At 36.3% G+C, this 6,555-nt stretch overlaps 1 pseudogene; it reads left to right on the forward strand.

Moving 5' to 3' along the window:
• Window positions 1–243: 243 nt before the first annotated feature.
• On the forward strand, window positions 244–622 carry LOC116764051 (annotated as a pseudogene).
• Window positions 623–6,555: the final 5,933 nt, after the last annotated feature.

A 6,555-nucleotide genomic window follows, 5' to 3' on the forward strand; every position in this document is an offset into this window, starting at 1 on the left:
AAAACTAGTATTTGATTCTGATTTACAATAAGAAGCAGAATTAGCACAGCCTGCTGGCTCCTTCTCCTAAGATCAATGGTACGTGGGGGAACTATTGAAACTTAGAAACCTGAGGAATAAGAGACAACTGTGGGAAGCACTTGGAGAGAGGGAGAGCTGTTTGAAATATTGCGTAGATAGCAGATGGGGTCCAGCCAGTGGGATCAGGAAGGCTAAATTAGGGAAAGCCCCTTTCCTTCCCTGATGCCGCCGAGGTCACACGCGCGAGGCTCCTCTGCCGCCGCCAAGGTGCGCTACGTTGCCTCCTACCTCCTGGCCGCCCTTGGGGGCAATACCTCCCCCAGCGCCAAGGACATCCAGAAGATCCTGGACAGCGTGGGCATTGAGGCGGATGACGACCGGCTCAACAAGGTCATCAGTGAGCTGAACGGCAAGAACATTGAGGACGTCATTGCCCAGGGTATCCACAAGCTGGTCAGCATGCCCGCTGGCAGGGCTGTGGTTGTCTCTGCTGCCCCAGGAGCTGCAGCTCTTGCTGCGGGTTCTGCCCCAGCAGCAGCAGAGGAGGAGAAGAAGGAGGAAGGAGTCAGATGACGACATGGGATTTGGCTCGTTTGACTAGAGTCCTGCTCCCCTGCAAATAAAACCCTTTTTATGTAAAATAAAACAAAAAAAAATAGGAAAAGCCCTTTGAGTCCAGCTGTTGCCTTGAGACCATCAATGCCCACTCCTTAAAACTCAGCATGGCTGCACAGAAGCTCTCAGAGAGGAGCAGTGAAAAGTAGCCCAGGTATTCAGTCCCCTGCCCCTTTCTTCTCAAACCTCAGTGGGGAAAGTCTCCTCCCCAACATAGGGGTGAGGAGAAGCAGCCGAGAATAAAATACTCACTGAAGAGCTGTTCAGTGTAGAGTAAGAGTGATGACCTGTGCTTTTCTGTAGTTCTTCACATGAGAGCTCTCCCTCTTCTCCTTTGAACTCAGCTGGGTTGTCACAAAAAAGTGTTCTGATGTTCATCCCTTTATCTTAACAAGGACCTTGACAACAAAGAAGTACAACCACTTCAGAAGAAAACAGTGAAGTAAGCTCCAGAGATCAGCTGTACAACACAGTGCCTACAATTAATAGTAAGGCATTCTGCACCCCAATATTCATTAACTGTAGATCTCACATTAAGTATTCTTACCAAAAAAGGGGGTGGGGTGGGGATACAAGGAAGCTTTTGGAGGTGATGGATAGGTTTATTCCCTTGATTGTGGTCGTGGTACTGTGAGTGTATTCACCTGTCCAAACCCACCAAATTGTATAAATTAATTATGTGCAGTTTTTTTGTATACCAGTTATACCTCAATAAAGCTGAAAAAACAATGAACTATATAATAGATACCATCACAGGCAGAGATATTAAACAAAACAGACCCACACACCTATGGTCAGCTAATCTACGACAAAAGAGGCAAGGATATACAGTGGAGAAAAGACAGCCTCTTCAATAAGTGATGCTGGGAAAACTGCACAATTACATGTAAAAGAATGAAATTAGAACATTCCCTAACACCATACACGAAAATAAACTCAAAATGGATTAAAGACCTAAATGTAAGCCCGGACACTATAAAACCCTTAGGGGAAAGCATAGGAAGAACACTCTTTGACATAAATCACCACAAAATATTTTTTGACCCACCTCTAGAGAAATGAAAATAAAACAAAATAAAAATAACAGAACAAGAAATTTTATAGTAAATATAATATCTATAGGGGCTTCCCTGGTAGCGCAGTGGTTGAGAGTCCGCCTACTGATGCAGGGGGTGTGGGTTCATGCCCCGGTCCGGGAGGATCCCGCATGCCGCAGAGCGGCTGGGCCCGTGAGCCATGGCCGCTGAGCCTGCGCGTCTGGAGCCTGTGCTCCGCAACTGGAGAGGCCACAACAGTGAGAGGCCTGCGTAAAATATATATATATATATATATATATATATATATATATATATATATATAAAAATAATATTTTATATTATAAAATATATATTTTATATTATATATTATATTTTATATATAGATATTATATATATATAATATCTATAATATTGATATGAAACAACATTTTAAAAAATAATTTAAGATATCTAGTTAGAAATATTGGGTATGGAAAGACAATTTTCAAAATGAACCAACACTGCACAGCAAAAAATTAACTTTACCCAAAGAGATATTTGGTCTTTGGGAAATAACCTGTAAATGCATGGAATTCCCCAAATGAAGGACGTGTCTTTGTTATTCCTGATGGTCCCCTTGAAACTGAAAGTTTATGCTAATAAGATGACTCAGGGTGGGGGCTGCCCAGAGCAGAAAGACCAACCTTGCAATTAGAGGGTTGGTTGGTGGTTGTGGGGGTGGGGGGTGGGGGCGCGGCGGCTGGAGATTGAGTTCAATTGTATGGGCAATCACTCAATCAATAATAGTTATGTAATGAAGCCTCAATAAATACTTTGGACACTGACACTGGGCTGAGCTTCCTAGGCTGGGAGTACTCTGCATATGACCACATACCAAAGTCAAAAGGGTAATGAGCCCTAAGGACACAGAAGTTTTACATTTCGGAGCCTCCTAGTCCCAGATTCCACCCTCTGCATCTCTTCCTTTGTCCAGTTCTGATTTGTTATATTTTTGCTATGATAAAACTATAGTCATAACTACAACACTTTCCTGAGTTTTGTAAGTCATTCTAGCAAATTATTGAATCTGGGGAAGTCCATGGTGACCCTTGAACTTATAACTAGGTAGTGTGAAGTGAGGGTATCCCTGGGGACGCATAAACTTGCAGCTAGTGTCAGAAATCCTGGGCTGACTTGGCAGTCTGGAGGACTATGCCCTTAATCTTGCAGTTGGGCTACCTATGAGTAAATACACTGGTAAAGAAAAAAAGTGAATACAGCAAAAGAACAAATTACCGGGTGGTAACATCGTGTTAAAGAGTTATTCCAGAAAAAAGGAGGAAAGGCAAAAAACTGATAAAAATTTTAAGCGCCAGTGTCTGAATACTAGGAATCCCAGAAGGAAAAAACATCCAATAGAAGAAAATATTTGGAGGAATAACTGAGTTAAATTCCCCAGAATAACAGGAAGGAAGGAAGGAAGGAAACATCTGACTGGAAAACTCTATAGAAGATCAAAAGAGAGATGAAAAGTCATTTTATAGGAAAATTTAAGAAAATCAAAGATAAATAGAAGATTCTAAAATCTCCGGAAAAACAAAAAAAGAGAACATCATATTCAAAGGGAAAGATCATATTGACCTCAGTCTTCTTAACTGCAACACTGTAGTTGAGAAATCAATAAAGGAATATTTTTAAAGAATTAAAGGTAAATAATTTTGTTTGTTTTGTTGAAGTATATTTGATTTACAATATTTCAGGTATACATCAAAGTGACATATATAGATATATATATATATATATATATATATATTCTCTTTTTCAGATTCTTTTCCATTATAGGTTATTACAAGACACTGAATATAATTCCCTGTGCTATGTAGTAGGACCTTGTTGGCTATCTATTTTATATATAGTAGTGTATATCTGTTAATCCCAATTCCCAATTTATCCCTCTCCACTAAATGCAAATAATTTTGAATCTAGAATTTTATATCTTGCCAAATTGCTGTTCAAATGAGAGAATATATATATTTATTTATGTTTGTGTTGTGTGTTTGTGTGTGTGTTAACAGGGTAGATAAACCTCTTAGATAAAGACTTCAGAAGATTTGACACATAGTTACTTCATTGGAAACATTTTGGAGGAAATGTTAAAAGAGGAAAAACAAAGAAGATGATGCAAGAGAAATCTCTATATATTACATATTACTAATATAGAGAGAATAATTGTTTGTATTTCTCAAAAAAATTAAAATACCAAAAAAGTATTTACATAATAACACAGAATTTAAATTCTGTATTATATTAATAGTCTAGAATTTGAGAAAAAGGGAAATAAATACATGCAAAAATTTGTGTCTGAGGGCAAAGACATGTACATCAATTCTTACAAAACAGTAATTATAAGAAACAAACAAAAGGTAGGGCAATTGAACAATAAACAAAGATAATAGAAATAATTCCAAATATTATATTAAGAATTTCAATAAATAGAAGAAGAATAAACTCACCAAGTAAAAGACAGAGATTAGCAGGCTTTGTTTATTTTTTAATCTGTACGGAAGAAACACACTTAAACCAAAAAAATTTTAAAGGTTGAAATTAAAAGGATGCAAGAAGAGATAACCAAGTTCTAAAGAAAAAACAAATGCTAGTACAGCTACTTTAATATTAGACAAAATGGGCTTTAAATTAAAAAATCTTTACTAGGAATAGAGAAGTTTCTTATTGCTGAAGTTTCCATTCACCATAATGGAAGATATAAAATTTTAAACATATGTACAACTAAAAAAGTGGTTTCATGTATATTATACAATAAAATGATAGAGTAACATTTATAAATAGATAAATCCATCATCAGAGTGGGAAATTTCAATGTGACTTTCTCACTTATTAATAGATCAATCAGATAGCACATAAATAAGCATATATATGATCTAAACACAATTATGATACTTGGCTTCTACATAGATATATGTGTAATGCTGAACTTAAACACTTGAGGAAAAAATCTTCTTGTCAAGGATATATGTATATGTGTAACTGATTCACTTGCTGTACACCTGAAACTAATATAACATTATAAATCAACTATACTTCAATAAAAATTAAAAATAAATAAATAAATATGTTTTTAAATTAAAAAAATAATATAGAGCAAGCCTCCATAAATTTCAAAGAATAGGTATAGGGGCTTCCCTGGTGGCGCAGTGGTTGAGAATCTGCCCGCCAATGCAGGGGACACGGGTTTGAGCCCTGGTCTGGGAAGATCCCACATGCCGCGGAGCAACTAGGCCCGTGAGCCACAACTGCTGAGCCTGTGTATCTGGAGCCTGTGCTCCGCAACAACAGAGGCCGCGATAGTGAGTGGCCCGCGCACCACGATGAAGAGTGGCCCCCACTAGCCGCAACTAGAGAAAGCCCTCGCACAGAAACGAAGACCCAACACAGCCAAAAATAAATTTATATAAAAAAAAAAAGAATAGGTATAAAACAGACTATTTCTTGATCATAATGCAAATTAGTTAAAAATTACAAAAAGTAAAAAATTTCCACACATTTTAAAATCCAAGCAAAAATGTATCTAAATAACTCATGAGAAGATATAATTATCTGGAACTGCTTAATAATGACACACTATGTATCAAAACTTGTGGACTACACCTAAAGTGTTATAGTTGACACATTGTAAATTGAGGAAATTTTGTAGCATTATGTACTTGTATAAGAAAATAATACAATCTAAACATTAATAAGTTAAGGGTCCAACTTAAGAAGTTAAAATAAACAACAAAATAAACCCAAAGAAATTAGAAGGAAAGAGATAATATAAGACCAGAAATTGATGAAGTTTTGAGATCAATAAAGCTAAAAATTAGATCTTTGAAAATACTAAGAAAATAGACTAAATTCTGGCAATATTAATCGAGAGAAAAAGAGGAAAAGAAAAAATAAGAACATTTTGAATGGCCAGTCCAAAAAAACTACACACTATATGTTTCCATTTAAATGGCATTTTGGAAAAGGCAAAACTATAGGGACAGTAAAAATGTCAGTGGTTGCCAGGGATTCAAGCAATGGTGGAGAGAGAGTTGAATAAGTGGAGTACAGGGGATTTTTAGGGAATGAAAGTATTTTTTGTGATATTGTAATGATGGATACATGACATTCTACATTTGTTAAAACCCATAAAATTATACAACACAAAGAGTGATCTCTAATGTATATTATGGACTATTAAAAATATATCATTCACAACAGTATCAAGGAACACCAAGTGTCTAGTAACAGACATCAAAATGTCCTGAAATTCTTATATATGCAAAAGAAAAATCACAAATGTATATTAGGAGATGTAAGAATGAACATGACGGTATTTTTCATAATAGCAAAAATCATTAATAAGAGTATAATTAAGTAAATTTTTTTGCAATAGATTATTACACAATAGTAAAATTGTATGAATTACAGCTACACAGCTACACAAACAAAATAATTAATCTTAATAAGATAGTATTGAGCAAACAAAAGTAAATGCCAAAAGAATACAGTAAGTCCCCTACATACAAACCAGGTCTGTTCTGAGAGCATTCGTAAATCCAATTTGTTCGTAAGTCCAATAAAGTTAACCTAGGTACCCAACCAGCACAATCGGCTATATACTGCGGCTTTGATGCTTACTTCGGGACATCCTGGGCTTGAAATAAAGATACTATACTACTGTACTCTATATAGTACTGTACAGTAAAGTACACAAAAGCACAACCACTTGTAGAGGATGCACACACATGACAATGTATGCCAAACATGTGAACTAACATGTGATTGGACATGCGAAGGCATCTTTGAAAGTTCACAACTTGAAGGTTCGTATGTAGGGGACTTACTGTGTAGACCAATG

Source organism: Phocoena sinus, chromosome 13, assembly GCF_008692025.1.
Source record: "Phocoena sinus isolate mPhoSin1 chromosome 13, mPhoSin1.pri, whole genome shotgun sequence".
Taxonomy (NCBI): Eukaryota; Metazoa; Chordata; class Mammalia; order Artiodactyla; family Phocoenidae; genus Phocoena; species Phocoena sinus.